The sequence below is a fragment of the Pinus tabuliformis genome, chromosome 7 (assembly GCF_031772625.1).
Source record: "Pinus tabuliformis cultivar Carrire ecotype Pingquan chromosome 7, CPIR1, whole genome shotgun sequence".
NCBI lineage: Eukaryota > Viridiplantae > Streptophyta > Pinopsida > Pinales > Pinaceae > Pinus > Pinus tabuliformis.
Genome location: NC_142293.1, coordinates 93,300,468 through 93,327,803, shown reverse-complemented (window position 1 = coordinate 93,327,803; position 27,336 = coordinate 93,300,468). Strand labels below are relative to the sequence as shown.

Below are 27,336 nucleotides of genomic sequence, written 5' to 3'. Positions count from 1 at the left end.
GGACTAGCTAGTAGAATTAGGGTTTGCTAGTGTTTGCGTTTCTTTTTGGCTCTCAGTTTCTTTTCGCAAGTAGATTAGCTTCCTTTGAGTTAGCTTTCATCCATCAGTTAAAAAGATTCTTCTAAGAGCTCATAGAGGTTGGGTTAAGCCCCTAGCGGACTTGTGCCAGCTGACCAAGTGACAGCTGCGACAAGAGCTAGTACTTGTGCATACAGCACCGTCGCTTCCAAGTTTGTTACGAACTACCGGGTTGATAAAATTAAAGAAGGGAGTTCCAGGAGTTGTAGCATTATTGCTACAATACTGGGGCCCACCATCTTTTTGGCGTCGTTGCCAGGGAAGCGTCAGAGTATTGGTGATTGCTGCTTTTCTTCTATTTTCCACTACAATCTTTTGCTAAGTAGTTTATTTCATTTCCATTATGCAATTTCGTTTATGCAAAAGTAGATTAGCATTTCCCGCTTTCATAGATTAGCATTTCAATTCCGAAATTTCGTTTTTGCAAGCGTAGATTAGCATTTCAATTCCGCAAGCGTAGCCTAGCATTTCATTCCTGCAATTTCATTTGAGCAAAATAGATTAGTCCTTTCATGCTTTCATTTCAATTCCGCATTTTCGTTTTAGCAAGATAGTTAGTTGTAGTTCAACCTATTTTAGTCTTGCAGGTACAAGAAGAAAAATGCAAAAATCAACCAAAAAGATTTCATTTCATGCCTTGTAGGAGTAGAGATAAGTTAGAAAAATGATTGCACAACACCCCCACTGCTTCACACAACCAACATTCTCTCTTCTTCGATGGCTGTGATTAAAGAACCCTTAGGTGGACAGCAAGACATATTTGAAGAACCTCAAGGGAAGAAGAAGAAGAAACCATTCCTCTGGAGCAAATGGCTACAAGCAGAAATGTTGGGAGCAGTCCCTTGTCCAAAGACGAATTTGAAAATCAGATCGAAGATTTCAAGAGTGATATGAGGCAGTTTCTTGCCATGCAATTGGATACCCTGTGGATCCAAAAGAAGCAAGAGGAAGCCAAGAGGGCTTTGGTCATCTTTTGTCCCACGTGCACTAGAAAGCATCCTAGGAACGAATGTCCAATGCACTCCCTAGAAGCGTGTTCCATCTGTGAAGAATGCCATCCTACGAATCAGTGCCCTTCCTTACCCAGAATCAAAGCTGCATATCAGAGAGCCAAAGGAGCCACTGAATCACTCTATTATATGAACCAAATGAGGCCACATGGACCTAGATCTTACCAGCAGGAATTGCAAGGGACATCTAAGACCTGTTATGACCCCTACCAAGCCACTTTCATGCCTTCTTGGGGTCCCCCTGCTCATCCTTCCTGGTTCACACCTCCTCCTTGTTCCTTCATAGATCCATATTATGCCCAACCAACTGCTCATTCGTTTCACTCTTATGCTTAGCCACAGCCTCAGTGGAATGCACATCATCAGGGGTGGAGGCCCCAATACAACACTCCTCTCGCTTATTTTCCTCCACCACCTGCTCATCCACAACCATCGCCTCCTCCTCCACCAAGGCAACCCCAAATGCCTACCCAACCACAATGCCATCCATCTCCATCTCAATTTCACACCTCCACTCAACTACCCGTACCAGTTCCAAAGCCATACAATGGAGTAGCTCAACCCAATTGCAAAGCTGAGGCACAACATGTGCAAATGACTCCTCTTGAGCTCAATGATGTTCACCAAAGCTCAGGAAGAGTGTTGCAAAACAGAGATTATATTGACAACATTGAAGGACCAAAGGAAAAAGAAGATTCCAAAGGGGAGATCAAAGAACCATGGGCTGCACTTGATGAAGAGAAGAGATCAGAATCAGAGATCGAGAGAGTTCCCTCATGGTTACCATCAAATCCTCCATGTACTCAAGAGAAAGATCAACAAAAAGAAGAAGATGAGAAGGTCATGATAGAAGGTGACATGAAGAATGATCCAGATCAGCAAAAAGACCATGGATATCAAAGCTATATTGAGATATGGTTTCAGACGGTCACTAAGTTGCAGCGGTACTCTCTTCCTCAGCTATGTTTGATCCCTTCAAAGTCAGATCATTTGGTCTCTAAAGTTCGGATAGTTGTCCAAGCATGCATTTCGAGCCTTCACATCATTTTTTCTCTAATCTTGATGTGCACATGGCTCCATTGGAAGTATTCTTATACTTGAAAATGATTTTTTTTTTCAAGTAGGGTAGGGTAGAAAAAAAAAATAAAAAAAAGAGAAAAAATAAAAAATAAAAAAATGAAAAAAGAGGAAAATAGAAATCTAAGGTGAAAACCTTCTCGGAGGCGCCTTAGATTGGCTCATTGATTGAAAACCTCCATGAGGCGGTCAATGGGTTGGAAAAAAAAGAAAAGAGAATAAGATCTCTGGGTGAAAACCTCCCTTGGAGGCGCCTAGGGCAGGCAATTAGGGTGAAAACCTCCATGAGGCGCCCTATTTGTTTTTCAAAAAAATAAAAAAAGAGAGAAAGAAAAAGAAAAAGAAATCTAATTTCCATTGAATAATTTCAGGTTGCAGCAATGACATTGCAGGTCAAGAGGATCACTCAAAACAAAGACAAAGGAGTTTTTGTGCCTTCTAGAGGAAGTTCTATATTTCTATAGGAAACATCCTGTAGAACCTTCAAGCGAGCCAGATTCGATTTTGGAAGGGGATCTAAAGCTTGGAATCCATTGGTTATGCCGGCAAGCATCCATGTTCCCATTCCTCACCCTTTTCCATCATCTTCTCCACCTCATTGTGCTTCTTCATTGTGCTTCTACAGGAAGTTCCTGTAGAAATTGTAGGAAGCTAGAAATGGATTTCAAAAAGGTGGTTTACCGAACATGGTAGCTTCCTCAAGGGTTCAGAAGTCCTCCTGCTATCTTCAAACTCCTCCTCCATCATCTCCATACCTGCATCACAGCCCAAGCTCAGTTTTTCTTTCCATGCAAAAATTTGCAAAATGCCTTGAAGCAAAAATACCTAGAACAGAATTTGTTTTTTCCCTAACTTGAAAACCATGCATCCATTTGAAAAACCATTTTATGGGGAATTGCACAAGGGGGATGGAAACATGCCTGAGCAGTTTCAGCCAATTCCGGTGCACGGTTTCCAAGAAATTAGCCTCCATCACCATTAGCCATTTTTGCATTTTCTCCATATCCGTGCATCCGTTTCAAAACTTGTTTCACGGGGATATGCATATGAGTGATGGTAACCTACCCAAGCAATTTCAGCCAATTCCGATGCACGGTTTCTGAGAAATTGATCTCTGAAATATTTAGCCATTTTCTAATTTTCTCGAAATATGTGCATCCATTGATCACGATTTTGCTATGGGAGATGCATAATGATGATAGGAACGTGCTCAACAAGTTTCAGATCGATCCGGTTTACCGTTTGGGAGCAATGGCGAAAACAAGTTCTGATCTTGTGAAAATTCAGCAGCAGCAGCTTGAACGTGCAGATTTGAATGTGGAAACAAATGCCTGGAGCTTAGATCTGGCCAGAGGACACCTGCACAAGAAAAAACAACCAAAAAATCAGCAGCCAAGCCACATGCAATCACAAAAACAAATGCATGCAGCAAATGAAGGATCTCAGCACTTCACAGCAACCACACACGACTTGCAGGTACGTGACTAAACTCGTTCCTCTATTTGCATGAATGTAACTCGTAAATAGCATGAGCAATGAGATGGTTGGGATTAAAAAAATCGGTGGCTAGCTAACTGGCCACCCTCGTCCAGTTCAAACAGCGCTCGGTGGGGGAAATCAACACGTGTGCTTAGCCATCTCAAGAAGAAAATTGAAAACAGGTAGTGGTGGTTGTTTAAAATCCAACGTAATTGATGGAAGTGAATACAGGCAGAGAACTACAGTTCATAATTACACTACAGTGGGGACCAATGGTTTGCATGGGGCCAACGTGCACTTAGCCAGCTCACCCTCCATCAGTGGAAGCCTCCATAAACAGCCAATCGAACTCATCCTTGAAATGCTCTCACCATTCGCTGATTAATTTGCATTTGCAACATTCTTAGCTGAGATTGCAGTTCAAGTCTGCCTGGCCGGCATGAATATCATTACCAGAATTGCTCTGGATGAAGGAATGAGTCATTTTGTTTTCGTAGCTTACACCCTGGCTGTTGCTATAGTAGTTATTTCTCCTTTTGTTTTTTCTTGAAAGAAACCAACGCCCTGCAAAGACCTGTGCCATCTTCTGGCAGATCTTTGTGCTTGCACTGGCTGGGTAAGACCACTCTATTTCAGAATTTCTACTTTGCTAGCCTAGATTACACCTCCGCTACATTTGCTTCTACAACGTCAAACCAGGTTCCTGTTGTCACGTTTGGGATGGCCACAGCTTTTAGACTGGAGAAAGTTGATATCAGGAGTAAATATGGCCAAGCCAAAGTTGTAGGAACCATTATATGTGTGGGTGGTGCAATGATTATGACCTTCTACAATGGCCCTGTTCTCATTAGGCTCAATAGGGTTCTTCATAACACATGGCTTCTTGGAGCACCGATGTTGTTTGCCGGCTGTTTATTTTGGTCTGGATGGCTTACCTTTCAGGCTCCAGTTGTTAAGAAATATCCAGCAGAAATTTCATTAACAGCTCTCACGATGCTGCAAGGAACTCTACAGTGCACTCTAGTGGCTTTAATTTTTGAGCCAAAGGCCTCTGCTTGGAGGCTAAAGTGGGACATTCAGCTTCTCAGCATCATATACTCTGTGAGCACCGCATCTTCGTTTTAATAATGTGCAGAAATTCTTAACATCGTCATTGATCATATTGGCCCATAATATGCAGGGAGTATTATGCTTTGCATTTGCCTTCTTTGAACAGACTTACTGTATCCGTCTGAAGGGACCTGTCTTTGCTGCAATGTTCAATCCAACTTCAACCATAATTGTTGCAGTGTTGGAACATCTAATCCTTCATGTGAAATATTATCTGGGAAGTCTGCTGGGGAGAAATTCTAGTAATAGCAGGACTGTATATTGTACTATGGGGCAAGGAAAATGATGACAAGTTGGTGACAAGCCCAGAAAAGCACAACCCTGCAGATGTATCCAACAACATCAGTGATTGGAACATTGGCATTAAACCAAGCTGCCAGAATAGAGGGGGACAAAACCACACTAACACCTAGGGAGAAAAGACTACAGAGTAGAATGGAAAGGACTGAAAAAGTCCATGTCAGTGAGGGCACCTCTAAGGTAGCCACAGCCAAGCTGAAAGGAAAATCACCCACAGCCAAGCAGGATACAGTGGTGCTGTCTGTTTCTACAGGAAGCCAGAACTCAGCTACAGGAATTTCTACAGGAAGTTCTGTATTTTTACCAGAAACATCCTGTAGAAGCCTTTGGGTAGGCTAGAATCAATTATGGAGAGGGATTTGAAGCTTGAAGACTGTTGAGGAGACATGCAACCACTCTTTTCTTCCATCCTCCACTGGTTTCATCTCCTTTCGCCACCATTGCTGCCATCAGATTGAATATACTTGCATAATCATACCGAAGCTGAGAATTCTTTAGGAAAAGGAGCAAGTAGTGGGAAGAAGCAAAGAAGCATGGTTTCATGACAGAGAAGAGGACATCACTTTAGAAGCTTGGCATGACAGGGAGGCCACTAGGGCCATCAAAGATGAGGAGATAGATTGGTTGCTCAGAGGATGAGCAACACTTTCAGTAGGGGGGTGATGATGAGCCCCAAAAATGGATAATTATTTGGGCTCATTCAACCCCCTAATTCGACTTAATCCACCATTCTCATTAGTTTATTGAATTTTTTTTATTATATTTATGCTAATAGAGTGAATTGGGTTAGTCATTATGCCAACAAGTCTAATGTGTGCTTTGTGTAGCCTTTTTGGTCAATTTGGAGACAAAATTGAAGGTTTTAATGAGCACTTGGCAGCCAAATTCGTGGGAGAACAAGGGAGAGGTTTTGTAGGAAGGTGTCCCCTTCATTTATGGGCCCTTACCTCAACTTCTCCACCATCAGCTCAGAGTTCAAGGGGCACCAAATCAATTAACACAAGGGCAGCCAAGCAAGTCAAGTAGGACTGCTGTTAACTACAAGTTTTGGGCAGCCGAGAGCCTAAAGTTTAGGAGGACTGTTGGGGTCCTCAATTTGTATAAATAAGAAGGCTTAGGGCCTCATTTTGGTTAGCTAGTAGTTAGCTGGTAGTTAGTCATTTCATAGTCTTGTTGTAGTCATTTTGTAGTTCGATTTTTTAGGCAGTAGATTAGCTTTGCTTTCAGCTCATTTTCAAGTTCTCCTTGTGGACAGTTTTGATGTAACTCTTCATTTCTTGATCAATAAAGATGAATCCAGCTTTGCACCAGCTCTAAATCTCTCTTAGGAGGCTGTAGCTCTTGGGGTTGGGCCCATCTCAAGCGCCCAGTACCTCCTTTGTTTACTTTCATGTGTCTTTGCTGCATTCTTAGAATAAAATCTGTGATTTAGATCTAAATCGTGTTTTGCTATTTAGGTTGATTTTGATGACTAAAGTAGATTTTCATATTCAGATTGATTTGATAGGTTAATAACATAAAGGATCCTTGGAAAAATGGCTCAAGCACCTCTGATCTTACCTCTCCCTCAGTGGGATCGTGAGTTGGGACAAAGGTGACCTTGCTGCCCAACAAAGACACTAGTTTGCTTGTCCATGCAATCTTTGGTATAATGTTTTCATTTGTAGGAGTTAATCATGCATTCAGGCCTTTTGAAATGCTTCCTTTCTTAAGTGCCATACATGGTTCTCTTTATGAATAAAGCTGTTGTTCATTTGTTTCATTGACAGTTAGACTAGATTAGCTAAGATTTCGATTGTGTGCAGGACTTAAGTGATTCGTTTAAGTGTACACCGTGCAGGGCATCTCCATCTCTCTCTCATTCACCCAAGCTTCGTCCAGGCCAGCTGCTCCATCTCCTAGTTAGGTTCCTCATCTCACAACTGTCTTTCTTCCCACGTAACCCTACCTTATTGCTCCTCCATTGTCTTTGCCTTCCTTAAGTCAAGCCAACTTTCCACACCCTCTCACCACTCCAACCATCAGTCCTTGGGTCATTTCAGGCCCCTACTTTGCCTCCCTATCCATTCATGCACCTTACCTCACTCACCCATCCTCCAAAATCCAATTTTTAAACATCCTGTAGAAAAATTACATAACATCCTGTAGAAATCCTAAACATCCTGTAGAACCCCTGCAGACTTCCTGTAGAAGCCCATAAACACGGTTTCTTGGCAGCCAAACTTTGTGAAACTCTCTGGAAGGGTGTTAGGGACCCCTTAGACCCTGTCTGAACCTTCCCAACGTTTCCCAAGCATTTCTCCTCCTTGATCCACCTCTGCACAATAAAAAGCCAGTTAGAAGCACATGCATGATAATTCCAACAACTTGAACAAAAATACCAAAAGATGTTTTCTTCAGATAGAGGTAGTCTAGACACATGTATTTTACCTTCATAGAAGTAATGGCATCTCTTTCAGTAGTTTGCATGCTCTCCTTTGCGTCAGTAGGACTAGCTGGTAGAATTAGGGTTTGCTAGGGTTTGCGTTTCTTTTTGGGTCTCAGTTTCTTTCCGCAAGTAGATTAGCTTCCTTTGAGTTAGCTTTCATCCATCAGTTAAAAAGCTTCTTCTAAGTGCTCATAGAGGTTGGCTTAAGCCCCTAGAGGACTTGTGCCAGCTGACCAAGTGACAGCTGCGGCAAGAGCTAGTACTTGTGCATACAGCACCGTCGCTTCCAAGTTTGTTACGAACTACCGGGTTGATAAAATTAAAGAAGGGAGTTCCAGGAGTTGTAGTATTATTGCTAGAATACTGGGGCCCACCAGGACCCAAGGCGGCTTTCTTGCAGGACGGTAAAGCATGGTGGTGTGACCCTTACTATGATTATATATGATTTCAAATTTAAAATCGACTGTTCTCCCTTGCGGTAGCTCATAAATGTGATTTTGGCGATTATTCTTCTGCCTTAACTGCCCACCACTTGCTCCAATGTGCCTTAAATGGGCCATCATATCATGAATAGTACCTATAATGTTCGCTTTCCATCTTTCCTTCATGGTAGAGAATCTCCAGGGACGCAAGTCCGGGTCTTGTATGTATGTTGTGGCCATGTTGCGCAGCGTCACAACAACCTGTTTTATAGTCTCGTGCTCTCTTCCAACTGCGTGGGGTGCTGGGACTGGGCCTACTACGGATAGTCAGGTGGGGGAACCCCTCGAACGGGTCTTCTATTTCCCGACTAGCTTGGGCTGCGAGCACCCTTTGTGTTCCCTTGATTCTGCTAACGGATTGTAATGTGTGCATCCTTGTCCTCTCGGGTGCAAGCGCAACCATACTAGCGGCGTCGCTGCTTGTAGCTGGGTAGGAGAGTCAGCCATGTCTGTTTCCTTCGTTAGTTCCTTTGTGTAGGCGACTTCTAACTACAGCTTATCAATTGCTTCATCTAGCCTCGCACTCTCTGTGCGGAGTCTGGATTTTGTTGCTTCTAACTTTCAAAGTTGCATTTTACCACGCAAGATGGCTTCCTAGAGCTGCTAAATCCTTTTGCAGGTGCTGTCACTGGTAGGGTGGGTTTTATCTATGCTGGGTTGTTCGGTCGTAACGAGACTTCCTTGCCTAGCTGTTGGAGCCTTCGTTTCACGTAGATCCGAGTGGGTTGATGGTCGCCTGATGTGCACCCGTACCCTTTGTCATTGATGAACGACTGTTAAAATACCAACTTGGCTATCGTGCACGTCCTTCAGTCCGTACCTAGAACTGCCTCCTACATCTCGGATTCTGTGGCCCCCCTCCAGGTGCGTGCAACACACCTGCTGACACACTATACTGCTCCCGTGCTACACATAAAGTTCCAAGCTAGACGAGTTGCCATTCATCTATCACGTCACTCTCTGCTTGCCGTTGTCGTTCCTCGGTGGTTATGCATCGTAATGACTGAATCATCATATTACAGTTCAATTTCGTAGCTTCTTGCAACCAATTCTACCATCGCTCAGTCTCCTCATCAAAATCCACTATGCAGGTGCTATCGCGCTCCCACAAGACTCTTCCACCGTCTATGGAATGCACCCGATCTTGGTCTTGTGTTATTATCTAATAGATGCAATCTAGTTCGTCGTCGCTTTCTTCATCGCACATGGGTTTGGTGTCGCATTCTCCTTTTTCTGGGTCCAACGGAAATACTACTCGTAGTGACTTCTTTTCGAATGTCATTGTCTACCCTTTTAAGTTAATGATCCCTTTCATGTCCGTTGCCCAATCAATTCCAAGCAATGTAGGGTAAGGATTACTGTCATCAACAATCTCTATGACTTCGAAATCGGTCTGTGTACTTACACCATTGATATCTATGGTCACTCCTTGCAGTCGACCCATTGGTAAGATCTTTTGTTGGTTGGCCATTCGTAGCTGAATCGGGGACCATTGCAGTGCAGGCTTGCCCATGCACTCCCAGGTTTTTTAGGTAATACGTTCACATTCGAGCCTAAGTCTAGGGCGACTTGATCCATTTCATACTCATCGATTTGCACTGTCAGTCTCATTTCTCGTCTAGTGCACAGAGCATGTCTTCCTATTTTCCGGAATACATGTGGCTCACCCGATCTAGCACACCTCGTGATCAGCTATTGTAATCCTTGAACAGCTTTACTATCACACAGAAGTTTCATGCAGGTTTCGAGAAAGGTAGTGGTCATCGAGGGGTCCACTCCTGGCTGTGTTTGATCCCTCATACCTAGAGTAGAGGCTTCCGTGAAGCTCCTTTGAGCTTCTCTCGGCATCTTCATCCCTGCTTCTGGCTCAAAGTTAGGTTCCTTTGTAAGTGTGTCGCTCCTCTTTCCGCTTTCTGCACATTCTTCTCGCGAATCTCCTTCTGTAGTTGCACCGCTCCTCAGTACCATATTTATACTGGGGTCCTCTTTGCGAGGTTCTAATCACATCATCTAGACATTCTGGGTTGGGGGAGATTTTAGCACTCCCTTTTCATGCATTTGGGTGATTAACATTGGACAGTCTACCATCTCATGATCGAACTGCTCACAATAGGGGCACAATGTCCTGGTCGGGTTAGTACAGTCATGAGCGCAGTGTCCCGACCCTCCATAGTTATAACAGATCAGCTATCCGTGGCCCCGCCTGGGCCCCATTCCTCCCCCTTGGCCACATCCTTGAAATCCTCCTCGTACTTCAGTCTGCATTCAATAAGCTGGGGTCCTTTCCATAATTAAGTCATAACTTCGACACATTCGCTCATCGTGTCCTACGGACCGTCAAAAATTACAATACAGCTACTGCAAGGTCTAGGTATACTTTTGTAATAAGTGGTGTTAGGACTCCACTATGTACCATTTTTGCTATATATTTTGACATCACTTTACTCTTAAAACCATGAACCTCAATGTCTTTTTCATTCACTTTATCCCAAGGTATATAGAAACCTCTTCTTTATTATATGGTTAATCTGTCTTACATTTAATTCCACAATACTCTTATATTTTATCATTTATTGAAGTGCATTGTTGCTAACACAAGTCAAAGATCGCAGATAAGTTATATGCCTTGTTGGGAACAAGCGGCCGTTGCTGAAACAGCTGACTCCGTTGCTGAAACAGCTGACTCCGTTGCTGAAACAGCTGGCCCCGTTGCTGAAACAGCTAACTCAGTTGCTGAAACAGCCATCAAGCACGCAAATCCCGTTATGCGTAATTTGCGATTCTGGAATAACTTTTTGAGGATAATAGCAGCAGCCCAAAGATACGGTTACCTGGATTATCTTGAAGATAGCACTTCTGTTGTCTCGGTTGTAACAGTATCTCTTTTTAAAAGAACAGAATAGTCCTGTTTTGAACAGAATCGAGATATTCGCTCTCATGTAAATTGTAAATGATGTCTCCTCTTTAAAAGGAGGAGACATCATCATTAGAGGGGGATTGAATTGTAAATCACAGAACAGCATTGTGTGAGAACAGGAGCTAGTCTCCTTTTTGTAATGTATCAGTTCCTTGACAGATGAATAAAGACTTCTTTTGAGCGTTCCAGTTTAATTCTTTCTCCTGGGGAATCTTGTGAGAAGGAAAGGGCCCGCCTTCCTCACAAGATTCACCCCTTTGGTTCCTGTAGTTTGTTTATTTATTTATGTGTTTGCACTTCTCTTAATTCTGTTGTTGAAACACTAGTTACATGGTTTGCAATACTCTGTTTCTTAGCGCTACACGTATTGAATGCATGAGTGAATGATGTTGAGAGCATGTGCTGAAGATCCCTGCATAAAGGGATAGGGTCCTGCTCCCATTGATTGCTTTCCTTTGCCTGCAGTGTGATTAGAAACAAGAGGACAAGTGCTAAAGGTTCCTGTTCCTGGGAATAGGGTCTTGATCTCTTGAAGTACCTTTCTTACAGTGTGATTAGTGCCAGGCAGCAGGTGCTGAAGTTCCTCACCAGGGAATAGGGTCCTGTTCCTGCCATGGTTGAATGATTTCTTTCCTTATAAGATTGATTTTCCTTTGCTGTAACAGAGAAATCGTTTCTGCTATAATTTAATTAACTTCAGCTTTAATTAAGTAGAGTGTGAATTGATAGATTGATGAATTTAACAGATGTGTGTTTTTCTTTCACTACAACATTGATCTTGCTTTTGAAATTGAGCATATCCAGTGCGCTATTACCTTTGGAATAAAAAGACCTTCTCGGGTTGACAATTTATGTGGAGCTCGAATTGGGAAGACAATTAGAGCGACCAACATTTTGGCGCCGTTGCCGGGGAAGGTAATTATAGATTTCAAAAGCATTCATTTTTCTTACTTTTAATGTGCAGATTGTATGAGAGGACGAGGAAACCAGAAGAAAAATAACCGCACAGGTGGCAAGGGCTGGGGAGGACGAAAAACGTTCATTGACGAGATTGTATCGAAGGCTGAATCATCACAAAGATTAAGTTCTCGGAAATCAAAATTTCAGCGTTCTCCTCAGTCAGATTACAGAACAGAGGAAGTTGTGGGTCCTGAAAATACAGAAGAACCAACAGCCAGCGCTGAAGAGTCAGAGGGAAGTATTAGCAGATCAGTAGAACACATTGAGGAAATAGTAGAAAGTGTTGGACGACCGGTAGAAAATATTGAAGAACCAATAGAGGATTCTGACGATCGAGAAAGCGCAGTAGGAGGGCCAACAATGGAAGATAATAATGATGCATTCCTCTTTGGAGGAGGACGTGCAGGTCCTGAAGAAGAAAGAAGGGATGAAAATTCCCTTTCTACCTTGGGATTTCCCATCAGTGATCTTCCTGCAGGAACAATGAAAAATATCCCATTATCTGCCCTACCTAACTTTCATGGTTTATCCACTGAGGATCCTGACGAATTTCTTTTTGAATTTGATATTTTATGCAGAAGTTATGATTATGTTACTAATGCTCAAAAGTTGAAACTGTTTCCAGCTACCTTAAAAGGGAATGCTTTAAGGTGGTTCATGAGCCTTGGAAGTCAGGTAATCACAACATGGGAGCAAATGAAACAAAAATTTTTGCTTAAATATCAAGACTACTGCCGGACGAGAGAGAAGAAAGATGAACTATTCAATATGGCACAAAAATCGGATGAAAGTCTGGAGGATTACATAGAAAGGCTGCAATACAACATACAGAGATCCGATCACCCGGATATAAGTAAGGAAATTCGTAAAACAATATTACTTAGAGGTTTAAGGGATGATTGTTTAAATATGTTAAATATGCTTGCTAAGGGAGATATATCTAAAGAATCATATGATGAGATTTGTGAACTTGCTAAAAGGTGCTCTAGGGGAGCTGCAAGAAACAGAGTAAGAGATTCCACCTATTCAAGGGTACAGAAATCAGCCAATGGAGGAGCAACAAGAGCAGAAATAGGTAATTTACTTGAAGAATTTAAAACCGAAATGCTAAGTTCTTTTGCTTCGCAGATTGACACTTTGCAGGTTAAGAAGAAGCAGGCTGAAGCAGAAGCAACTCTGGCTGTCTATTGCCCGAAATGTAGAGACAAACATCCACTAAGGGAGTGTCCAAGAGATAAAGTACCAGTTTGCACCCTTTGTGAGAAAGATCATGAGACAGAACAGTGTCCATCTCTACCAGGAATAAAAGCAGCGTTGCAGCCAACGGAGGAAGAAGCTGAAGCAGTCTACCTGTTAACTCAAAGAAGACAATGGCAACCTAAAGGGCAAGGTACGAACTCTGGTATGCCATTTAATCGTTGGAACAATTATTCTGCTTTTGGCCAAACAAGTTACCCCCCCTTCAACCAAATGCAATATCCACTTTTCAATCAAATGAATTTCCCACCCATGCAAATGCAAAACCCTCCCTTTGTTGACCCTTCAATGTGGACTCCTTGGCCTCCACAGCAACCACCTCCTTTCAATCCTTGGAACCCAAGTTGGAATAGTCAATCACTCCCGTACCCAAATCAAATGCCTCAATTCCAACAATCACTCTCTCTGCCATCAAATGCTCCACCAAACAACCAAATGAGACCCCAACTACCTGCGCAACCAAATCCTAACCCCAATAATAAAGCTGTGCAAGTCATTGATATTCAGAATCAGTCTATATTTCCTACTATACAATGTAATGATATTCATCTGAGATCTGGAAGAGTAGTAGAGCCTATTATAGATGACATAACTGATTCAGATAAAAATGAAACTGAGAAACAAAAAGAAGCTCAACCACCTCCTAACAAAAATGTTGAATTAACAGAACCTCCATTCCCCGAGCGTTTGGTTTTAACCAAAACAGCTGAAACACCTGCTTTTAATTTTATGGGGGAATTGCAAAATTTGTATATTAAAATTCCACTTTTACAAGCATTAAGAGATGTACCAATTTATGCCAAAACATTAAGGGATATTTGTGTTAAGAAACCTGGTAGGAAAACCAAGGATCCCCTTACAGTACATGTGATGGGAGACTTGTCTGCATTAATGTCCGGAAAAGCCCCTCCTGTAAAATATGGTGATCCTGGCCATCCTACTGTCACAGTTCAGATTGGTAAAGCAATGATTCCCCGAGTTTTGGTAGACTTAGGTGCAGCAATTAATATAATGACTCTGGAAACTTCACAATTGTTACAGCTGAATAACACAATCAGAGATACACCCACCATCTTAGAGTTAGCTGACCGTTCCACAATTAAGCCAGAAGGGATTGTTGAAGACCTGCTCATTTCAGTTGAATCCTGGAAATATCCAGCTGATTTTGTTGTATTGCAAACTAAAACAAAGCTGGGGGGACATCCCTTAATTCTAGGAAGGCCATGGTTGGCCACAGCTGATGCATTTATTAGTTGCAGATCTGGTTCAATGACAATATCTAATGGTTATGAAACAAAACAATTAACTCTTTATCCTCACGCTACGCCAGTAGTTAATAATGAAGATTCTATATGGATGGATTATGATGATAATGCTGTTCAGCCGATTCTAACTATAGGACAAGCTTTAACTCTTAAAGACAATACAGAGGATGAGATAATCAATAATTTTATTTGTGAACCTTCTTCTGTCATTGCTGAAACACACGATCAATTAACTGCAATTTTTGAAACTGATGTACAAGAAAAGATTGAACCTGAAGATTCATCTCAAACTTTAACCACGACCTCATCTAAAAGCATAACAGTTGAAATTGAACCCGGTAAGACATTAAATATAAATCCTGATCTAACAGATGCTGAAACACAGCAGCTAATGAAGTTATTACATGAATATAAGGAGGCATTTGCCTGGGATTACACGGACATGAAAGGTATTTCTTCTGAATTATGTACTCACAGAATTTACATTAAAGAGGGATGCCGACCTGTTTGTCAACCCCAAAGACGAATGAATCCTAATTTACGAGAAATTGTTAAAGAAGAACTTCAAAAACTGCTTAACGCAGGATTTATATACCCCATATCTGACAGTGAATGGGTTTCCCCGTTAGTAATTGTTCCTAAGAAAAACGGGAAATGGAGGGTATGTGTTGACTATAGAGCTTTAAACAAAGCTACTCAAAAGGATCACTTTCCCTTACCTTTCATTGATCAGGTGTTGGACAGTCTTGCAGGGAAGAAATTCTTTTCTTTTCTAGATGGATTCAGTGGGTATAATCAGATAAAAATTGCACCCCAGGATCAAGACAAGACCACTTTCACCAGCCCCTGGGGAACTTTCGCCTATAGAGTTCTTCCATTTGGATTGTGCAATGCACCAGCAACTTTTCAAAGAGCTGTTATAGGAATATTTTCCGATATGCTGAATGATTGTATGGAAATATTTATGGATGATTTTACCCCCTATGGTGTGTCTTTTGAAGAGGCATTACAAAACCTTGAGAAAGTACTTAAAAGATGTATTCAAGCTCACCTCTCCTTAAGTACCGAAAAATGCCATATGATGATGAGTGAGGGAATAGTGCTTGGACATTTCATTTCATCTCAAGGTATTCAGGTAGATCCATCTAAAATATTAGTCATTCAGAATCTTACTGTTCCTAAAACTCAAACTGATGTGAGAAGTTTTCTAGGACATGCTGGTTATTATAGGAGATTTATTAAAGATTTCTCTAAAATAGCTTCTCCATTATTTGTATTGCTTATGAAAAATGCTGAATTCAAGTGGACTAATTCTTGTCAGAAAGCTTTTGAAGAGCTGAAGCATCAGCTGTCTACTGCTCCTATTTTGAGGGGGCCTGACTGGAATCTTCCATTTCACATATCTTCTGATGCTTCAGACATTGCTATTGGAGCAGTTTTGGGACAAGAGGAAAATCATCTTCCTTATGCTATATACTTTATCAGTAAGAATATGACCTCTGCTGAGCTTAACTATACAGTTACCGAGAAAGAGTTCCTTGCAGTAATCTATGCCATTAATAAATTCCGACACTATATTACTGGTTATCCTACTTTTGTGCACACTGATCATTCAGCTATTAAATACTTAATGAACAAATCTGTCACAAATGCTAGAGTTACCAGATGGCTATTACTATTGCAGGAATTTGATATTACAATTGTAGATCGGCCTGGTAAAGAAAATGTGGTGGCTGATTTTCTTTCACGGTTAAAAACTGACAATGATATTCCAGTAGATGATAGTTTTCCTGACGAATATTTGTTTGCAGTTTCTGCTCATTCTCCATGGTATGCAGATATTGCTAATTACTTGGTTGCAGGAAAACTACCAGCACACCTGTCATATAGAGAAAAGAGAAGAATTGTTCAACAAAGTGCCAGGTACAGCTGGATAAGCGGATGTCTCTTCTATACTGGGCTTGATCAGGAGATCCGAAGATGCATTAGAGAAGATGAAGTGTATGACATATTGAAAGCTTGTCATGATGGCCCCTGTGGAGGCCATTTTGCTGATAAAAGAACAGCACATAAAATTCTGAGGATGGGTTACTATTGGCCCTCATTATTTAAGGATGCAAAGAAGTATGTAAGGGCTTGTGACAACTGCCAGAGAATGGGTCAACCCAATCATAGAGACCAAATGCCATTAAACCCCCAGGTAGTTTCTGAACCATTTGAAAGATGGGCCTTGGATTTCATAGGACCCATTAACCCTCCATCCAATCAAAGAACCTATATATTAGTCTGTACAGACTATATGACTAAGTGGGTGGAGGCCAAAGCACTTATTAGAGCCAATGAAGAGGCTGTACTAGCCTTCTTGTTTGAAGACATTTTCACTAGATTTGGAATTCCCAGAGAGCTAGTTACTGATGGAGGACCTCCATTCAATTCTCATGGTTTTAAATCTACCCTTCACAAATATCATATTCAACATAGAATGACTACACCATACCACCCCCAGGCCAATGGGCAGGTGGAAAGCACAAACAAAGTTTTAGAGGCCATTCTAACTAAAACAGTGAAGGACAACCGAAAGGATTGGTCCCAAAGGCTCCCTGAGGCATTATGGGCTTACAGGACTACTTGGAGAAACACTACAGGTTTTTCTCCCTATGAATTGGTTTATGGTAAAAATGCTATTTTTCCTGTGGAATTTGAAATTAAAACTTTAAAGACTGCTTTAGCTGTTAATCTTGATTTGAATGATGTGCAGACAGCTAGATTGCAGCAGCTTTTGGAGTTGGATGAAAAGAGATTAGATGCCATTCATCAAACAAACATGATTCAGCAACAAAGGATGAAGTGGCATGACAAAATTATCAAACACAAGCAGTTCCAAAAAGGTAATTGGGCCTTGTTGTATGACTCTCGGTTTGAAAATTTTCAGGGAAAGCTACGTACACGATGGCTTGGACCATATGAAGTAGATGATGTCTTTCCAAACGGAACGGTAAGGCTTGTAACAATTGATGATGCTAAAACACCTCTACTAGTCAATGGCCATAGGCTCCGTTTATATAAGCGCCCTGTTTCTAAAGAGGATTTCAAGACTGCTTGCATGACTGATATTCATTATCTTTTTCTAGGGGAGTCTTCTGCTCCTCACAGCACTTAATTTTCTGCACTATATTTTTAGTACTAGATTAGATTTAGCACTAATAATCCCTGTCAAGGATTGGCATATTACAATTGAATTTTGCAGATTCTGGAAAAGTAATAAGGAGGACAGATTCATCATGAGAAGATCTGAAGCTTTAAATCAAGAAGCTTCTTCCCATCATTTTACCCTCTTTCCTAAAGCAATATCCCTCCATACCCACATTACTTCTATCATTCACACCACTCCTGAAATATCCTCCTTCAGTCAGTATTTCCCACCCCTTACTGCTGAAATAATCCCTTATCATTCACGGACCTAACTCACTTATCCCATTTCTTTGATTTTTCCCGTTGCTGAAACACCTGTTTCAGCAACGTATCATTGACTTTTCCCGTTCATTGATTTCTCTCGTTGCTGAAACACCTGTTTCAGCAACGTATCGTTCATTTTTTAGTTGCTTAAACACCAGTCTCAGCAACTGGTTATCATCAAAACAGTATCCCTCTTTGCTCTCACATAAGCTTTCTGGTTCTTCACGATATTACTTCAGATCCTTTTGGTGAAAACTATTCAGCATGTACCAGATTCAATTATACTCGGTTCTAAAAATCAACAAATTCTTCCATGTATATTAGAGCTATTTTGAAGCAACCGACACTTCGAATTATTAAATCAAAGGTAAAATGTAAGGTATAAGGTTTTAATGTAATTCGGTTAAATCATATTAAAGAGAGGATTTCATTTCATAATGATTGCATATCTTTACACGTCCAATCATTATTACACCATACGTAGGGGGGGGAATTCCGAAAATTGAGTAATTATTTCGCATGAACCAAGCAGCCGCCCGTCGTCATATCCATTTATGCCGTCATTTAGACTACGCAGCCTCTGTTGCAACAACTAGTGCGATCAGGGTCTGAGTTTACTGTATTGGTGCCTCTGCGGAGAACTCAAAGCTATAGCCATGGGAGGGTCGGCCATTAGAAATGAGCCTGGCTCCATAAGTCTTCTTCAGCTGTTTCCTGAAGTTTATCAGATCTTCCAACAAGCGGGATGGACAGTATATTTTGAAAGGTTGGGGGAATTCAACCCGGAACAAGTATTAGAATTTGCACAAAACCTTGAAGACAATTTCTCAGTGGTCCAAGGGGTTCGCATTTCAGTGACAGAGGATGACATAGTTCAGGTATCAGGGTTGCCAGCTGAGGGCATTCGCTGGTTTAGCAGGAAGCAGGTCGTTCTCAACGCACAGCAAGAATTTCTGCGTCCGGACGAGCAAGTGGAACCCAGAGGCCGCGGGGTTAGTCTGCACTCACTTCCTCAACCATGGCCATCAGTGGCAGAGTTCATCAAACACTACTTAACCTGTGAGGGGCGTTATCAGGTAGTGTACAATCATGATTTTGTTTTGCTGAATCACTTGAGGAATGGACGACTGATTAATATACCCTATTTTCTGCTTGGTTGTATTAAAAACATGTCTTATTATTGTAAACGAGCCAAATCTCCAATGTCATCCCTTACCCATCACCGTTTATGCCAGTTGCTGATACAGAGGGGTTTTGCGCAGCAAAATCTCCCTCTGCAAGCCCCACCAGAAATTCCCCAATCACCGGAAATCCCTCTGCAAACACCGGAAATTCCCCAGCCGGCCGAAATTCCTCTGCAACCACCCGAAAATCCCCAGGATATTCCGGAAATTCCTCAGCAGGACCAAACGCCCCAACCATCTGAAAGTCCTCATGACATTCTAGAGATTCCTCATGAAGAACAACAGGAGGAAACCCCGCATTCCCCAGTCAACCCAACCCCGAGCTCGCCTCGGTTAGCAGAGCCATTGGCCTCTACTATTCCTGTCCCTAGTGACGATTCTCTAACACCCCCTTCCTCACCCGTTAAGAAAAAGAGGAAAACCTCAGCAGTCACAGGCTCCAGACCACGGACAAGGTTCACATCCCAAATTCTTACCCCTCCGGAAAACCCTGTCCCCAGGAAAAAGCCCTCCCTTTTAAAGAAAAGGAAGGGCAGCGATTTTGCTGCCTTCCTATCAAAAAGAAAGAGGACAAAGACTGTTGAGACAAAATCCACTTCCATTTTCCCTAACCCTGCCACTATTCTACTAAAATCTTTATTCCCATCCCAAACTTCCCAACCTGTCTCGTCCGAAGGCACTGTCACACAAGAACCAGTGCCTCGGGATAATATGACATTGTTTATGGGTCAAAAAGTGACTGTTCCACAAGAACCAGTCACTTGCCCAGTGACTGAAACACAAGAACCAGTCACTGAAGCACAAGAATACACCAAGCAGGACAATAGTGGGAAATGCCCAGTGACTGCTCCACAAGAACCAGTCACTGAGGCACAGGAATTTACCAAGCAGGACGATAGTGAGAAATGCCCAGTGACTGCTCCACAAGAACCAGTCACTGAAACACAAGAATTTACCAAGCAGGATGATAGTGGGAAATGCCCAGCGACTGAAACACAAGAACCAGTCACTGAGGCGCAGGAATCCATTTCTAGCCCGGTGGATGAAACACAAGAACCACCCACTGTGGTATCAGAACTAGTCACTGAGGAACAAGAATCCATGTCTAGCCCGGTGGATGAAACACAAGGACTACCCACTATGGTATCAGAACTAGTCACTGGAGAACAAGAATCCATTCCTGGCCCGGTGGATGAAACACAAGAACCACCCACTGTGGCGCAACAACCAGCTACCACTGTGCATCAACAAAATATTCCAACAAAAACAATCAGCATACAAGGTCCACATACTATGACATCTCTACTGCAGGAAAATGAGTTCCTGAAGTCTGAATTAGAAGCTTACAGAGCTGAATTAGCCATGGCTCGAGAGGCTTTTGAAAAAGAACTCAATCTCCATACATTAGCACATGTAGCCTCAATGCAAAACAGGGAGCCATGTAGGGAATATATGTGCAAGGAGTGTGGCACCATTTATCAGAATGCAGGCTATGAAGTAGTTGAAATTCCACTCCCTGAAACATTGATGACAGATGGAATACAAGAGGAATGCCCTACTGCTCCACAAGAACCAGTAGGACCCCCTATGATGCAAGAAGAAGAAGAAATCAAACCAGAGATATCTCATCCTTTGTGGACTGATGCAGCCATCCCGACAGAAGAAATATTGCCCCAGCACACTACTTCTGATGCAGCTATTCCGACAGAAGAAACAATGCCCCAACGCATTACCTCTGAGGCAGCCATACAGACAGAGGAAATAGTGTCCCAACCCACTACTTCTGCTAAAAAGACACAGACTCTGCCATGGGACCCATTGGAACAACTGAACAGATGGAAGAAGCAATATGCTGAAAAACAAGATATAGTATTACGACAGCATAAGTTGCAATGGCAGAGCTATGTATATACTAACTGGGATAGCTGGGAACAAATACTGCAAGAGCACAGGGAATATAAGAAGGAAGCCAGACAGTCTAAGGAACGGATAGCCTTGATGTTTTCATTGGTGCGGAAGTTGATGATTACACGTAAACCCTCTGTAAATTACTCTCTCTTTCTTACTGAACGACTAGTTTATTTTCAGTTAAAATCAATAGCAAATGGCAGACCACATGAATTAATGACTTCAGAGAAATTTGTTGAGACCTTTAAAGAGGCCCCTGAAAGTGACCAGCATCTGCTGTGCGAACTCTACCTTCATAATGAGGCCATTCCTGAAGAGAGGAGAGTTAATCTTATTCCAATTGCAGGCGATATACAAATTAGGGCATTTGCTTCATTTTTGTCTAATCAGCTCACTTGGCAGACTGCGTTCACTGCTAGCAGTCATAATGAGGAGAATAAACTCCTGTGGATTAGACCAGAGCCTGTAGGCCCGGCCATGTTTATAGCACAGTATTATGAATTCTTGCAGAAGCCAGGAATGAACGAGCACATACAGCAATTACAGGATTCAATCCTTTTTAAGTGTCAAGAGCATATTAGAATGAAGGGTCCTGCTGCACTGAAGGCCAATGATATCTTTTGGCAGCAGTCATGTAAGGAAAGACAGGATTATCATCCTTTTAACCCTCTCAATCTTCAAGCTGCATTGTCCAGGGTTCCTAAGTATATTGATTGCATTCAACATTGTGGAGTAAACTGGATTGGGTATCATTTCCGTTTTCCAATCTTATGGCTGCCTTCAGAAAAATATCAATGTCATTATCAGTTGACTGACAGAGAGGAAGCCTCGGCATGGCAACAGTTGCAGATCAACAGCGGATTCCGAGCTCCTACAGACACCACCTTCTCCAGCTACTGCTTGAGTAATTTGCATTGCCAGTCCCAGTACTCAGACTCTGATTCGGACGAAGGGGTTGCCTGAGGACATGCAACATTTTTAGCTGGGGGGGATGTTAGGACTCCACTATGTACCATTTTTGCTATATATTTTGACATCACTTTACTCTTAAAACCATGAACCTCAATGTCTTTTTCATTCACTTTATCCCAAGGTATATAGAAACCTCTTCTTTATTATATGGTTAATCTGTCTTACATTTAATTCCACAATACTCTTATATTTTATCATTTATTGAAGTGCATTGTTGCTAACACAAGTCAAAGATCGCAGATAAGTTATATGCCTTGTTGGGAACAAGCGGCCGTTGCTGAAACAGCTGACTCCGTTGCTGAAACAGCTGACTCCGTTGCTGAAACAGCTGACTCCGTTGCTGAAACAGCTGGCCCCGTTGCTGAAACAGCTAACTCAGTTGCTGAAACAGCCATCAAGCACGCAAATCCCGTTATGCGTAATTTGCGATTCTGGAAGAACTTTTTGAGGATAATAGCAGCAGCCCGAAGATACGGTTACCTGGATTATCTTGAAGATAGCACTTCTGTTGTCTCGGTTGTAACAGTATCTCTTTTTAAAAGAACAGAATAGTCCTGTTTTGAACAGAATCGAGATATTCGCTCTCATGTAAATTGTAAATGATGTCTCCTCTTTAAAAGGAGGAGACATCATCATTAGAGGGGGATTGAATTGTAAATCACAGAACAGCATTGTGTGAGAACAGGAGCTAGTCTCCTTTTTGTAATGTATCAGTTCCTTGACAAATGAATAAAGACTTCTTTTGAGCGTTCCAGTTTAATTCTTTCTCCTGGGGAATCTTGTGAGAAGGAAAGGGCCCGCCTTCCTCACAAGATTCACCCCTTTGGTTCCTGTAGTTTGTTTATTTATTTATGTGTTTGCACTTCTCTTAATTCTGTTGTTGAAACACTAGTTACATGGTTTGCAATACTTTGTTTCTTAGCGCTACACGTATTGAATGCACGAGTGAATGATGTTGAGAGCATGTGCTGAAGATCCCTGCATAAAGGGATAGGGTCCTGCTCCCATTGATTGCTTTCCTTTGCCTGCAGTGTGATTAGAAACAAGAGGACAAGTGCTGAAGGTTCCTGTTCCTGGGAATAGGGTCTTGATCTCTTGAAGTACCTTTCTTACAGTGTGATTAGTGCCAGGCAGCAGGTGCTGAAGTTCCTCACCAGGGAATAGGGTCCTGTTCCTGCCATGGTTGAATGATTTCTTTCCTTATAAGATTGATTTTCCTTTGCTGTAACAGAGAAATCGTTTCTGCTATAATTTAATTAACTTCAGCTTTAATTAAGTAGAGTGTGAATTGATAGATTGATGAATTTAACAGATGTGTGTTTTTCTTTCACTACAACATTGATCTTGCTTTTGAAATTGAGCATATCCAGTGCGCTATTACCTTTGGAATAAAAAGACCTTCTCGGGTTGACAATTTATGTGGAGCTCGAATTGGGAAGACAATTAGAGCGACCAACAAGTGGCAGTTATCTGTCGCATGTTTTCCACCCATTTGACAAATTGTGCATGAGAGCGCAAGTGCGGCACTTGGTCCTCCGTGTACCTCCAATTTTAGCGGCATCAGGTCTCCCCCTGCCAGATAGTTCACAAAGACAGGGCAATGGTCCTTATCGTGTCCTTAGCTCTTGCATTTAATACAACCTACCTCCACACATGCCTATGGTTGGGACACTTTTTCTTGCTTCAAGCTTTGCATTTCTAAACTCAGGTTTTGAAGTTGCGTGTGGATTTGCTAAACTCCCAACCTTGGAACTGGTATTGGGGTTTCGTGCAACCTCATTTTTGTATCCAGTGCCTCAGCTTGGTTTGAGATCTTTTGTTGAGACAAAGCCATCCTCAAATGTGGTGTCAATGATGCCACAAACCACGCGCAATGTTGTGCATCTATCAAGGTCATGTTGACCTCGAAAATAGTGCTCTTTAACCTTTGGTCCACATCCCACAGAGTTTTTCCAAGCAACATTACGATCTCCTTGAACCTAATAACTGATTGGGTTTCAATTTTGGTCAACCAAACTCTTTATTTAACACATCCTGGATTGCGCTATTCCCTCATTCGGATGATTGGTCGAGTATTTTATGTACGACATCAACACGCGGTCCTGTAGTGCACTAACTAGGGTGGCCTTTTTGATGTTCTCATCTGTTATGCCTTCGGCATCCAATACAGACCGTATCACAAACTAGAATCGTCATAGTTCTTCATTCCCTACACCCTTAAATATTGGCAGTTTGATTGCACTCGCCATCCCGAATTTTGGTGTTGGTGGGGTTGGGGGTGGGGTCGGTGTTGGGTTGGATGGATTCGATGTAGGTGCAGCGGGTGGTGGTGTGGACGAAGGTGGTATCAGTGGGAAGCACTCCCTGATCAACCAGACCGCACTCCCTGGTGAGAACCTCGTAAGCTCCTCCTCGCTTTCCCGGGAAATAGAAGCTAAAGGATTATTCTCTACTCCTCCCGTTCTGCGGCAACCTCTTCTGCTCCGTGTTGCTCTAGACATCAATAAACACGCATAATCTATTTTTCACACAACCGCATCTTAATCCAAGTATTCAATGATTAGATATACCTACCCTGAGGTCCTTGAAGAAACTGCCTTTCTGCTTCGTTATAGCTCACAGTTGTATCTATCACAAACTTGGTAATAAATCCTCCTATTACCCGAACCAGCCAACGATCTACTGCGCACTCAATTTTATCTTTTGTGGCTTCTAGCCTGTGCACCAGTTCTGGGGTCCACACAATAGGCTGGTCCAATCTACACCTTCCCACACTGTCAGCTAAGCTTGTGATCCACTTGTACAGTCCTACTGAGAATGACGCGAAGAAGATTTCGTGAATATTTGTGAATATACAATGGTCCAACCAATCTTCCTCGAATACTCACAGGTTTTTTGTTTTCCTGAACTGCGAACTCGTGGAGTTTCAAATCCCACCACTTTCCAATTTCTTTCTTTGTAGGGTTCCAGTGTTCCCACATCAAACACCCCTTAGGCAGATCCCGGTCCCTGCAATGGAACCATTTGTTGGATTATATGGGCTTGACCCAGGTTCGGAAGAATTATTTAGCCAAACAAATCCCGCAACTACCGGCCCTTTCAGCAACAGTTCGCGGAGCGCAAACTGAGGTCTCACTTGAGGTAGTAGGGGAGGGTGCTAGAACCAGGTTTCCACACCCTTGGGATGTCTAGATATTGTCTATAGGTTTTGCGAATAGGTTTGCAACATCGCGCTTCCCTGTTTCACGCAAATCCGAACCCAGAATAATCTTTACTAGTTATTAGCGTGCAGTTTACAGATCTAATCTATTTGATGAAGTATTTCTTAGAACGGTCTTTAAGAAAACATTTATCAAATTTATATAGTTTTTGCACTTAGATTAAATGCAGATTCACATGTATTCAAAATGTAAGAATATGTGCATAGATCAAACAACGATATTAACCATACAAAAATCTATATTCGCGATACTTTAGATTTAACACAGAATTACCAAAGCAACTTATCTTTATTTACTTTCTTCACCAATACATCCAGATCCATCCTGCACACTCAGCTATAGGGGTCTGCGCACACAGCCATGGACTCTTCCAAGCCATTGTACACACAGCTGCAGAGCCTCTATCCACTCCCCAAACTCTTGACTCAGACTTACAGACGCTTACAGATTGTTCTCCTCAAAAACCCATTATATTCCAGATTCAAGATAATACAACAAACTTAGCTTCCTCTACCCACAGAGCCCTGCTCTATTTATACCTTTCCATGGACCACGATCCATGGGCGGTCCGACTCCACTTACATTTCTTTACATTGTTTTTGGGTGGACTACCCTTTGACTTTACCTTATTACAAATCGTGCTTCGCGCTTCTCACAGAATCTTTACCCTCAATTTACCCAAAATTGCGGGCTTCATGCCCCATGACCGTTGTGCGAGGCTTCCACTACCCAAATACCCTACCTTCGTGCATCCCTAACCAGGGGTGTGCCATGCTTTGCGCTATTACCTGAGATCTTATTTATCTTCCAATACTAATTAAGCAACTTTGCCTACTTAAATGTCTTAAGTTATACTTAACAATATAAAACATTCATACAGGTTCACGTTGTAAATAAAAAATATACTTGCAAATTATATCCAATCATGCATTAAACCAGGAAAAGATACACATAATTATAGAAAAACTTTTCTTTATTGATTCTCCAAAGGTTACAAACTCGACCTGCCCTACACACTCAACTGCAGGGGTCTGCACACTCAACTGCAGGGGTCCGCGCACTAAGCTACAGGGGTCCGCATACTCAACTACGGCCTACTAGGCCTCTGTGCACTCAGTTGTAGAGCCTTCTCCTACTCTACGACCCACATACACACTTTATTATACTTTCGCATCCCGTGCCCGCAATTCGTGGAGCTTTTACAACAAGATTTGGTCCAAACTTAGGCTTTAACCCCAAAAACGTGCCTTGGGGGAATTCCATGCCCAACAAGCCACCAACACAAACATCGTGACTAACCCTCGATTCACTCTGTCAGCGCGGAGATCTTTGCATGAAGTCCCTCCAACTGTTATCGAACTGCGGAAAGGTGAGCAACACACTGAGCTGCTACTTGTTGGATCTGCTGCATACGTTGTTCTGAGACCTTTGTGTCGGAAGTGCTTCTCTGCATCAATGTTATTGGGTTATGTTATATTCTTTCCACAACTAGCCCACGTTGTTAACTGGGGGATTAGAGGGGGGGCGGAGCCTCCCTTCGTTGCACCTATTGCGTAGTGGGGGGTCACAAGGGGTTTGAGGGGTGATGGTAACCCCCCTCTATGGGGTCCAGGGTAGCGACCCAGAAAATTTTGTTTTTTGACCCTATATTAGGTTGGGTGGACCTACCTATGGTTTTGTGCATGATTTTTGCACATGGTTATGGACGTGATGGTTTTCAGTCCATGGTATTGGATGCTTCGACACGTATAAATATGTATTGTAACATTGAAAGGAACATAATGAAAAACAAGCTGGTAGTCCTGGTTTTGGTATCCAAGGGAAAATCTTTGTGTATATATGTTTTATGTGTTATGCTCTTGCATTTTTTATTTTCTGTGTTTTAGAATTCGTATGCAGGTAATTTCTGTATGGGGTTAAAACCTACATTTGGTATTTGAGTTGTTTTGGCTTCAAGGGGACACCTTTGTTGTTGAGGGGCTTCGCTCGAGCCTATGGTAGACCATGTTCAGTGGGAGATCTTCAGGATCAATTCTGGTGGTGAAAGAAGATGGCGAGCAGTGGAAAGATAGATATCAAGAAATTTAATGGTCAGAGTTTTGAGTTGTGGAAACTCAAGATGGAGGATCTGTTGGTGGATAAAGATCATTGGATCATGGTAGATCTAGGTACTAAACCAACGGGAGTGCCCGATGAAGAATGGAAGAAGTTTGATCGGAAGGCTAAGAGCAT

The 27,336-nt window shown here is 42.2% G+C and overlaps 1 pseudogene; it reads left to right on the top strand.

Annotated features, from left to right (window-relative positions):
- Positions 1-3,859: 3,859 nt before the first annotated feature.
- Positions 3,860-24,400, top strand: LOC149245430 (WAT1-related protein At2g37450-like; annotated as a pseudogene).
- The last annotated feature ends 2,936 nt before the right edge of the window (positions 24,401-27,336 follow it).